This window comes from Lathyrus oleraceus, chromosome 7, assembly GCF_024323335.1.
Source record: "Lathyrus oleraceus cultivar Zhongwan6 chromosome 7, CAAS_Psat_ZW6_1.0, whole genome shotgun sequence".
NCBI classification, from domain to species: domain Eukaryota; kingdom Viridiplantae; phylum Streptophyta; class Magnoliopsida; order Fabales; family Fabaceae; genus Lathyrus; species Lathyrus oleraceus.
The window spans coordinates 201118205-201130763 of record NC_066585.1 but is presented as its reverse complement, the minus strand read 5'-3'; the positions used below and the strand labels follow the sequence as shown (position 1 = coordinate 201130763).

The window sequence follows — 12559 nt, the reverse complement described above, 5'->3', positions numbered from 1 at the left end:
TAACAAAGGTCTTTTCCTGCTTGGGGACAAAAATAAACAAGCACAAACATTGCCTCTTAAGGAGGACTTCAGACAGGTGCCTGGCCAAGTTACAGGCCAGGTCTTCCAGACTACATGGAGAAGAGATCATTATACCTCAGTGCTCAAGCTAGCAAGAAAAGCACAATCAAGTTCACAAAGGAACTATAGCAACTAAGGTACCTGAAATCAATCCAATATAATCAGTACTCAGCTCAAACAATAGCAAACAGACAATGGTCAACAGTTAACTATATAGTCAAACAACAGTCAATGCACAAAGGTGCAAGCCACATGGCACAAACACAAGTTTCAAAACCTACAAAATAAACTCAAAGTTAGTCATAAACAAGCTATAAGCCAACTCCAATTGAGTGCACATCATCAAGCATAGGCAAATTGTGCTTTAAACCTGAAACAAAGCTCAAATGTGAGAGCACAAACCACTAGTACAAGACTAGGGTCAAAATGAGATCAAAAAGTCAAAACAGAACATGAAACTTATCCAAAATCAAGATCAATCAATTAAGAATCCAATCCAAGTGGTTTCACATTCATATCATCAACCAAGATCATTTCATAAGGAAAAGAGTGCCAAACATGCAATTTAGAACCTCAAAGGACCAAACAGAATGGCTCAACTAAAATCAACTCACACACATTTCAATAAATCACGAAAAAATTCATGACCAAACAGCATTCACAGCATGACCTACACACCAAATTTCAGCTCATTTGGACCAAGGGAAGCAAGTCAATGAAATTCAAAAAGTCAACACAAATTCATACAAGCTCATACAAAGCATCAAAACATGCATCCACTTCAAGCAATCATAAAACAGAGACCAAGCATGTTAAATGAATGGGACCAAAGCCATGGCAAACCTCAAGATGTCTATAATACACATGCCAAATTTCAAGTTAATCCAATTAATAACCAGAATTTCACAAATCAAATAAAAACATGTCTCACAAAAGATTCACAAATGACTAAACAACAAAGAAAATTCCAATCAAATGGGAAATGGATTCAAAAATTCCAGAAAAATTCAAATTCAAAGTTAACATCCAGAAGATCCAATATGCAAAAATTCAATTCATTTCAAGATCATATGGCATGGTATCAAAAATCATGAAGTTGCACAAGAAATGGTGTGACACAAATTATCACACCTCTAATGATCATGTCATATCTCTCAATCCAGGAACTCAAAAATCATACACCACATACCAAAATGACCAGGAATGAGTCCAGAACACACATGTAAAATTTCAAGAATTTCTTATTAGGCATCAAGATTTTATGATCAAAAGAGTGAGCATGGTGCACAAAATGACATGTCAAAGCAAACCCTAAGCATTTTCAAAATCTACCCGTGCACAATATTATTAAAAATCACCAGAAAATCAAGGACATGATGACGATCATTCCACAAAAAGAACCATGAAATTTGAATTAAAATTGAGTGAGATATTGATTTTTGATTGTGGAAAGAAAATAAAAAAATGTAGCATGAAGCATGGTGAACATGTGAATAATGGAAGAAAAAGAAAAGCAAGGTAATGGCGCTACACGGAATCGAACCGTGTCTCAATTCAAAATTCAGCGCCACTTAGTGAAACGCTGCGTTTCACTAAGTGAGGTGGCCTATTCCTATTAGCTTCATGGCGCGGAAACTACCAAACTCATACAAAGGCCAGGCTAATCAGATCAAACACGACTTGGAATGGTTTTCTGGACAAGTTCATCATGCGTTCTTCATGTTCATCAGGATTTTCCAGATGATGAACAAGTTGTTACCAAAATCAACAAATGATATACCGTTGCAATCGTCTCATCATGTACAACAACAATTCAAACATAATTCATCCTAATTCCTACTCATGTGAACAGATCGAGCGAAATAAGATTTAGCATCCAAACTTCAAATTCCAATATCTCACTCAAAACCTAATGGAAACACACGATTCAACTTGCATTGTGCTCACCAATAAGAGATCTATCAAAGCCATATCACAATTTGGAGAATTAGAAGGTTTGAATTCTTACCTCTTGGAGATGCAGCTGTTGATTTTGCTCGTTTCAAGGTGCCAATTAATGAAACAGATGCTGATTGATGATGTAGAAGATTGATGGAAGCAAGGTTTCACCTCAATGATGCTCCAGCTCGAAGGAATTTCCAACTGTCCTAAGAATCTTCAAGCTTCAACAATGATGATTCAACATGGATTTGGCCACGATCTTGTTCAACAGTTCTTCAATATCCCCTGCAAATGATAATTCGTACAAAAGGAAGCAAGAAGAATGATGCAATTTGATGAAAAAATGAGAAAAAGCTTGAACCAATTTGAGAGAATTTGGATGAATTTTCTGTTAGATCTGAAATTGTGATTGATGTTAATCTGATTTCTGTTACAATTAAGCATATATACTCCTCTTCCTAATCCAATTGTTAAGCATGATTAGCAAAATGAAAGTGATTAAAGGAAATGGAGTTTTATGCTAAATTGGCCAAAATGCCCTTTTTCAATTAGAACCAATGGAACAGTGAAATATCAGTTGAAGCAAGTCCAAATTCCTATTTTGCAGCTGTTGGAAGTGATTTGGAGTGAAAATTGTATGTATTTTTCAAAATGGCCTTTTTTCCCACCAAAACGCAAAATGAACACTTGAAAAATGGACTTTTGATGTGATGATTTTTGATGAAATGTGATGATGGATTATGATAGTACATGTCAAATGTGGTTTGCTCAAAAAAGAATCACCCAATTTGGCCAAATGGTTCAAGAGTTATGCCACTTTGAAGTTCAACTTTTCTTGAAAAGGATTTGATCATAACTTGCCAACCGCACATGAGAAATGAGTGTTCTTGGACTTTTTGGAAAGATGAGAGCAAGATCTTCAACTTTCATGTTAGACAAAAATCCATTTGAAGCATGTATGATGATGTAAATTTGAGGAGAAGAACTTTCCATTTTTGGCAGTTTGAAATTACAGGTCACTTACTTCTTTTTGGAAACTTTTCATCTAACCTCAAATTCTTCAATCTTGATCTTTGAAATGTCAAATGAGACTTGTATGGACATGAATGAAGCCTTTCAAACCAACTCTCACCTTCAAATCCTTGATTTCTGGCACAGTTGACCACAGTTGACTTTCTAGGGTTTCAGATGCAATTCAGCTTGACTGATGACTTCTGAACATCCAATCTTTGGTCAAATCACTTCAAAATGATCCCTAGGTCATGTGAACTTGATGAACCAACCATAGGGCTTTGTTTCAATAGGAATGCACTTGCTTGCTTGATTGACTGATTCTCCTGATCATCTTGACCTAATCTTGTCTGATGAACTTGCACTTGGGCAAAGGGCAATGCAATGCTATGCAATGAGCTATGTTATGTTAATGACCTAATCATGAAAATGAATGTACAAAAGGGAGGTGCAAATTTGAGGTGCTACATTGGGTAGCAGTGATGTGTTGCTAGATACCGCTCACTATTTATTATGTTAAATGTGTGATTTAATATAATTGCCAACGTCGCGAAAACCTATAGGGTCACACACAAAGGACGGATTGATAAGAGATAGAATAACTAAGGAACATCGTAAGGTACGGTGCACTTAAGTGGGAGACGAAATATGGTAAGGTACCAAATACTTAAGTGATTTTGGGCATATTATAAGATATGGGCCAAAATACACTTAAGTGGGCTTTTTGGCTTGAAGCCCACACAAGTGGTTCTATAAATAGAACCCCTTGGGTAGAAGCATTGTCACTCAACTCCACTCCACTCAGACAGAAATTCAAGTAGAGACTTGGAATTTTGTTTCCCTCTTTCTCTCACTCAAAGCCTTCATTCATAACAGCTAGCACTGCGAGAATCCGTTCGTGTGGACTGAGTAGAGACGTTGTCATCGTTCAACGTTCGTGATCGCCCCGTGGATCTGTATCAAAGGTTTTGATCATTATCAGAGATCTGCACCAAAGGTTTGAATCGCCACAAGAGGTAACGATTCTATCACTGATCATGCCCATTCGTAAGGATCACTAAATGGAGAAATTTTTAAATTCCGCTGCGCCTTGGATGGCAATTCTCCTACAGTGGTATCAGAGCCACTTACGAAACCATGAATCTGATAACTGTTTTTGTTCTGTAATAATATGATTAAAGACAGAATGAATCAAAGGTTAAATTGAGATCGATCAAGTTACATATATGTGATATATGTAATCCTGATGCAAAATACATTATATATGATATAGTGTTCTCGTTTCGTTCATTCAAACCCTCAATGATTGTTTTCCTTTGAGCGATCAATGGTCGTTTGCTTCTTGGTCCGACATTAGTATGGTGAAGCAATGACGTATTGATCAATCATACTGAATTAACAATCGAGATGTGTTTGACGGTCTGAAATTGGTGCATCAGGGTTAGTGACGGCACAAGGGTTGTGTTGTCAGAGAGTTATGCGATTGGGGTTTGACTGCACAAGAGTTGTGCTTTCTAAACACTTTTTGGAACAGTGTTAACCGGTTAACGCATATGGTTAATCGGTTAACGCAATGCGAAATTAAAATTTTTAAGTTTTCAAATAGTGTTGACCGGTTAACGCATTTGGTTAACCGGTTAACGCAAGGCGGAAAACAGTTTTCCAAGACATTTTCAAACAGTGTTAACCGGTTAACGCATTTGGTTAACCGGTTAACGCAAGGTAGAAAACATTTTTTTTTGGATTTCAAACAGTGTTAACCGGTTAACGCATATGGTTAACCGGTTAACGCAAGGAAATTTTCACCCGTTCGACTAACTCAGTGCTTTAAATGTGTCAAGTGTTGATACGAAAAGCGACATCGATTTTAAATGAATTGTTCATTAAAATGTGATGATCGGTCGTCAAAATTTAATTTGATTTGAATTAATTAAAGGAATTAATAATAATAATAATAAAGTGTTTATTATTGTCTTGTGGTGATCGGTTATGGCCTTAGTTTTCCTTTGTTTTGTTTTGGGTTTTTTAAAAATACGACCTGCGAGTCGTGCCTCTCTCTTAATCTCCCAAATGTAACTTCTTTTCTCATCTCACTCCCTCGTATGTAAAACGAGTTTCTTTCATGTAATGTAATGATATGAAGAAAGCAAAGAAGTCAGTGCCAAAGGAGGACAACCTTGAAGATCTTGCTTGGAGAAGCTTAGATCGTCGTAGGTTAGCTTAGGTTCTCTCATTGGCATGGGAGAACAATTGCGCTAGGGGCCATAACTGTTTCATTTTGTATGTTGATGCATGTGAATGTATGTTGATGCATGTCAGAGACGGTTTATATGATAAACAAGCCGGTGAGATCAGAAAAATTGCAATTCCCTCAAAATAAATACTAAGTTTATGCTTTCCAAGTTTTAACACTCATCAAGACTAGTAATGGATAATGTAGGTTTCGCCTACCCGAGGTGCATGATCTATATATTAGTAAGGTGCGATGGGATAATTGTAATATCCAACTGTTAAAACAATGGGTCAAACTTAACTAAACAAATTATAATAAGATTATATATATGTTTAGAAGCAAGAGTTGGGAATAATCCATATGATGGATTAGAATAAGGAGTTATTCACCCAACTGAAATTTTCGAGAGTTGTATGAGATACAATTGGAAGGAGTTCCTACCTAAAATAACCTAGTTTTGTGTAATCCGCCTACGCGGACTTAGAACGAAGTGAAATATGGATCTCGACCCACTAGAAAATCTTCCAACGGGATTTTCCGAATCAAATGATGAGGGTCATTTGTTTTGAGTAAAATAGTGGGAGCATATTTAATTAAAGGCCTAATTGAATATGTCAGTGATACTTATATTTTCATTAATCCTTATGTAGATTACCATGACAGCAAACACCTCTAACAACATCCTGCGATCAATCCTTGATAAGGAAAAATTGTCTGGGACAAGTTTCCTGGATTGGCACCGAAACCTGAGGATTGTCCTCAAACATGATAAAAAGCTGTATGTCTTGGAGACACCTGTTCCTGAAGAGGAACCTCCTAGTTCTGCACCTAAGGCAGAAAGAGATGCTTATAAGAAGCATGTCGATGATGCTAATTAAACTGCTTGTCTCATGCTAGCTACCATGAACTCAGAATTGCAAAAGCAACATGAGAACATGTCAGCGTTCGATATGATCGAACACCTGAAGTTGCTCTATCAAGAGCAAGCAAGGTATGAGAGGTTTGAAGTTTCAAAAGCCCTTTTTCAAAGCAAGTTAGCTGAGGGGGCCCCTGTAGGTCCCCATGTACTCAAGATGATTGGGTATGTGGAAAACCTTGAGAGATTGGGTTTTCCCCTCGAAAAGGAACTTGCAACTGATTTGATCTTGCAATCGTTGCCAGATAGTTTCAGTCAATTTGTCCTAAATTTCAATATGATTGATATGGACAAATCTCTTACTGAACTGCTCGCCATGTTAAGAACTGCCGAGCAGAATCTGAAGTCAAAAGGGAAGTCCATTCTGATGATCGGAAATGGAAAGAGACAGAACAAAAGGCCCACTAAGCAGAGTGATAAGGGGAAGGGGAAGGAAGTTGCCAATCCTAGATCCACTGCTGCTTTGAAGCCTAGTGGAGGCATAGCAAAAGAAGGCACCTGCTTCCATTGCGGTAAGACCGGACACTGGAAGAGGAACTGCCCAAAATACCTGGAAGATAAGAAGAATGGAGTAGAGACTTCAACTTCAGGTATTTTTGTTATTAATTTATTTACTTCTGCATCATGGGTATTAGATACTGGATGCATTTCTCACATTTGTACAAATGTGCAGGAACTAAAAAGGAGTAGAGATTTGGTAAAAGATGAAGTCGACCTACGAGTTGGGTATGGAGCAAAGGTTGTTGCTTTAGCCGTAGGAACTTTTGTATTGACTTTACCTAGTGGTTTAATAATTCAGTTAGAGAACTGTTATTATGTACCTGCAATTAGCAGGAATATTATTTCCATTCCTTGTTTGGACAAGTTTGGTTTTTCATTTATAATAAAGAACAATTGTTGCTCAATTTATTTTGAATGATATATTCTATGCTACTGCACAAATGAACAATGGACTATATGTCCTTGATCTTGAAATGCCTATTAATAACATTAATACAAAAGGGTGAAACCTAATGAGTTAAAACCAACTAGGTAAGAATATTAAAACTCTTCGATCAGATCGAAGTGATGAGTGTTTAATCCTAGAGTTTGATGACCATCTGAAATAGTGTGGGATCCTATCCCAACTTACTCCTCCTGGAACATCCCAATGGAAGGGTGTATCTGAGAGAAGAAATCGAACCCTGTTGGACATGGTCCGATCCATGATGAGTCACACCAATCTTCCAAACTCCTTTTGAGGACATACACCATTGACATCAGCTTACACACTTAACCGTGTTCCATCCAAAAGGTTGAAAAGACACCATATGAGATATGGAGTGGTAAGAGACCACATATGTCTTACATGAAGATTTGGGGTTGCGAAGTTTATGTGAAACGACAAATTTCAACTAAGCTTAAGCCCAAATCTGACCAATGCTTATTTGTGGGGGTATCCTAAAGAAACAAGAGGATATTACTTCTACGATCCTTCGGAGGGCAAAGTGTTTGTCGCTCGAACTGGAGTTTTCCTAGAAAAGGATTTTAATTCCAAAGGAACCAGTGGGAGGAAAGTAGAGCTTGAAGAAATTCAAGAATCACAATACATCGATACACCTATGGAGGAATTAGAGCAGGAAACACAAGTAGTTGTGTAAGAGCAACCTGCTCAAATAGAACAAGACCAGCGTAGGTCAGGCAGGATACGTCACCTACCTGAGATATATGGATATCTGATCAAGGTGATGTATTACTCATGGATCAAGATGAGCCTGTGACCTACTCATGGAATCTTCATTTTGATGAAACAGTAAAACTGTATGGATTCATCAAGAACGAAGATGAGACTTGTGTCTACAAGAAGGTTAGTGGGAGCATGATCGTATTCCTGGTGTTATATGTAGATGACATATTACTCATTGGAATCGATATCCCTACCCTGCAACAAGTAAAGTCTTGGTTGGGGAAATGCTTTTCTATGAAGGACCTAGGTGAAGCAGCCTATATATTAGGAATCAGAATCTATAGAGATAGATCACAAAACTGCTTGGCCTAAGTCAGAGTACATACATAGACAAAGTGCTGAGACGCTTTAATATGAATGATTCCAATCTGGTTATGTGTTTTGCTTAAATGGTGGCACTGTGAGCTTGAAAAGTTCAACGCAAGATGCAGTTGCTGATTCTACAACTGAGGCCGAGTATATTGTTGCCTTAAGTGCAGCAAAGGAAGCTGTTTGGATCAATAAACTTGGCATAGTCCCTAGCATTGTGGATCCCATTGGTCTCTATTATGATAACAATGTTGTTATCGCACAAGCTAAGGATCCTAGATCTCACCAACGATCCAAACACATACTTAGACGTTGTGTGAAAATATGTAAAGTACCTACACTTGACAATGTTGCTAACCCACTGACAAAGCCTCTTGCGCAGCAGAAGCATGATGGCCATACTAGATCAATGGGCATACGGGGTATGCCTGATTGGCTCTAGTGCTAGTGGGAGATTGTTTGTGTAAGCCCTAGAGGCCAATACTTTTGGTACTTGTATCGAATTATTTATTAATAATAAAAGGCATTTTCTTTATTATGGTTGATTAATAAAGTCCCTAGAATAGATAGTCCGTTTAATGTATTAAGTGTGACTTAATCATGAGAACACATTAAACATAAGGGCATTGTTCTTAAAGTATCCGTAGTCGAGCTTTAATGTGAAGTGGGATAACATTAAAGCATTAAGACTATTATGTTTGTAGACTGATGATCACATCTCATGGATCATGGATAAAGAGTTATCAAGTCTTAAACATAGGTATGAACATTAGGAGTAATATTTATACCGGATTGACCCGCTATGAGAATACTATATAGAAAGTTATGTAAAGTGTCATAAGTTATTCTCATGGTGATAATAGTGTATACCACTCTTCGACCTGAAACCACTATGGATCCTAGATGTAAAGTCGAGTGCTTTATTGCTGATCCAACGTTATCCGTAACTGGATAACCATAAAGACAGTTGATGGGTACTCCACGAAGCATGCTGAGGGACATGAGTGTCCTAGATGGAATTTGCCAATCCTGCGTAACAGGATAAATGTCTATGGGCCCAATATTGAACTGGACAAGGGTAACACGGTCTATACCTTGTGTTCAATATAGACATAAGGGCAAAGGGGTAATTATACACATAATTATTATCACAGGAGGTTTTGTCAAATCACATGACATTTTCGTGACTTGGGTAGCAGTGATGTGTTGCTAGATACCGCTCACTGTTTATTATGTTAAATGCGTGATTTAATATAATTGCCAACGTCGCGAAAACCTATAGGGTCACACACAAAGGACGGATTGATAAGAGATAGAGTAACTAAGGAACACCGTAAGGTACGGTGCACTTAAGTGGGAGACGAAATATGGTAAGGTACCAAATACTTAAGTGATTTTGGGCATATTATAAGATATGGGCCAAAATACACTTAGGTGGGCTTTTTGGCTTGAAGCCCACACAAGTGGTTCTATAAATAGAACCCCTTGGGTAGAAGCATTGTCACTCAACTCCACTCCACTCAGACAGAAATTCAAGTAGAGACTTGGAATTTTGTTTCCCTCTTTCTCTCACTCAAAGCCTTCATTCATAACAGCTAGCACTGCGATTAAAGGAATCTGTTCGTGTGGACTGAGTAGAGACGTTGTCATCGTTCAACGTTCGTGATCGCCCCGTGGATCTATATCAAAGGTTTTGATCATTATCAGAGATATGCACCAAAGGTTTGAATTGCCACAAGAGGTAACGATTCTATCACTGATCATGCTCATTCGTAAGGATCACTAAATGGAGAAATTTTTAAATTCCGCTGCGCCTTGGATGGAAATTCTCCTACAGCATTCTAGTTGTTTTATTATCATTTTGTTGTGTTATTGTTATGTTTTTCTTTGTTTTCAGGATTTTACTTTAATCAGAGCCCCGATCGAGAAAAGGGGCGAAAAAGGCTAAAAACCCTAAAATTCAGCATTTTGTTCTTATGACCTACCCAATGGCGGGCGCCACAGACCAAGCCATGACGTGTCAAATTCAACTTCCATCAACTCCCACGTTTTCCCACTACTTCCACTAAGGCGCCCCATATTATGCTTGTGGCGGGCGCCATGGCCTTGTGGCGGGCGCCACAAGAGGAAAAACGGTTCCCTCCTATTTTCAAGTTGAAGGGCATCCAAGTTATTTCCATCTTTTTACTTTCCTATAAATAGAAATGCGAATTCACTTTTACAATCATCCAAACTTAGAACAGAGGAAAACTCAGAAGCAAATTTGTTTCACTTAGGCATATATTCAGTTTTATAAAGTGGTAATCGCTTCGCATTGGAGTGTTACCACAATTGTGTAATCAAGTATGTGATAGAGTCTGTAATCGAGTTTGGAGCACTTTGGAAGGAAGTTAATCCTGCCGCCATTTTCTTTTGCGCATTGCAATTTACTCAGCCCTCCGATTGGAGCAGGTTTTTATTACTCGCCTTTACTTTATTTATTTCCCGCACTCGCTTTTATTTTATTTATTTCCCGCACTCGCTTTTACTTTATTTATTTCTCGCACTCGCTTTACTTTATTTATTTCCTTGCACTCGCTTTAAATTATTTACTTTCCGCACTCGCACTACTTTTATTTATTTTAATGCACTTTTACTTTAGCATGTCTAGCTAAATTTATAAGGTTAGAATGTAAGGATCATAATTGAACCGATAATTCGTACAATTGTTCGTAGAAACACTTAAGGGCTATTTTAACTTTCAACTTAAGTTTTCCCGCACTTCAATTCCGTTGGGTAAGATCGAAAGCCGTCCAATGTCTATTTAAACTTAATTGTTTTTAACTATTTCAAAAACAGCGAAAGCGCTTTGTTTAGTTCATTAGGAGATTTTAACATTAAGAAGAAAAGAGATTTTAAAACTATTTTCGGACGTGTTTATAATTTTAGAGTCTGGTTCGTAAGAACCTCTTTTGGTTAAGAAATCCAGGTTATAATACTTTTCAACTTAGTTAAGATACTATATTTCTTAAAAATAGGTTTAATACTCTAACGCAATGCGTGCCTTTTTATAAGTGACAATAAGAGGGTTTGATTAGGGAGTACAACTCGGTTCTGAATACGCGAAAGCGACAGTTCCTGTTAAATTAGTTATTTTCAAAGTAGGAAACACTGCCCATAAGTAGCTCTATTAGCAAGTACTTGGATTATCAATTAATTACGTGATTTACATTCGACCCTGTCTTTATTAATTAATCTTTATTCAACACTTTACTTTTCATTGCACACACCAAAAACACCTATTTTGATTGCCTTTCATAAACACCATAACAACATATAACGATAGATTGACACTTGGTCTCTGTGGATTCGATAATCTTTTATATTACTCTGACGCGTTCGTATAGTTGCGAAAAGCATGCATCAAGTTTTTGGCGCCGTTGCTGGGGACCAATTTCGTCAAATTTCATTTTCCTGTTGTTATATCGTTTAGACATAGGCTATTTCCCGCCGGTCAATGCGAAGGACTCGCAGCACCGGAAGTTTAAGCTTAGTATATCCTCTGGCGGAACCTGAACATTACGCTCGCGCACGTTTATTCTTTCATAGAATTAAGAGAGCTATGGCCGAAGATCAAAACCAAATACCTCTTAAAGATTTCTCTCAACCATCTAACGAAGAACCTAGTTCTAGTATAGTAAACCCAACCATACCAGCTAATAATTTTGAACTTAAACCATCCCTGTTGCAACTAGTACAACAGAGACAATTCGCGGGTCTCGCTACCGAGAACCCTAACCAGCATTTAAAAATATTTCTTCAATTAGCAGACACTTTTAAAACCAATGGAGCTTCTCCTGGGGCAATACGTTTAAGATTATTCCCTTTTTCCCTCAGAGATAAAGCCCTATCATGGTTAGATTCCCTTCCACCCAATTCCATTACGACTTGGGATAACCTTAGGAGAGTTTTTCTTGCTAGATATTTTCCCCCGAGTAAAACCTCCGTTCTTCGAAACCATATAACTAGATTTACCCAAAACCAAGGAGAATCGCTGTTCGAAGCTTGGGAGAGATATAAAGAGTTGTTACGAGCATGCCCACATCATGGTTTAGAAAATTGGTTAATCATTCAAACCTTCTATAATGGACTTCATTACAACACAAAGATGACCATCGACGCTGCCGTAGGCGGTGCTCTGATGAACAAACCTTATCCTGAAGCTAGTGCCCTCATCGAAGATATGGCTCAAAACCGTCAATCATGGGGAGTCGAACGAGCGACAGTTGAGAAGAAGGAAGCCCAAGGAGAAGTGCATGAACTAAGCTCTATAGACATGATGCAAGCTAAAATGGACGCATTAGCCCTCAAGGTCGAGCATATG

General features: G+C 37.9%; 1 non-coding gene across 1 annotated transcript; it reads right to left on the bottom strand.

Annotated features, from left to right (window-relative positions):
* Positions 1–12181: 12181 nt before the first annotated feature.
* On the bottom strand, positions 12182–12288 carry LOC127108764 (small nucleolar RNA R71). Its single transcript, XR_007796277.1, has one exon. It is a non-coding gene; the product is annotated as a small nucleolar RNA R71 (small nucleolar RNA).
* Between the last annotated feature and the right edge of the window lie 271 nt (positions 12289–12559).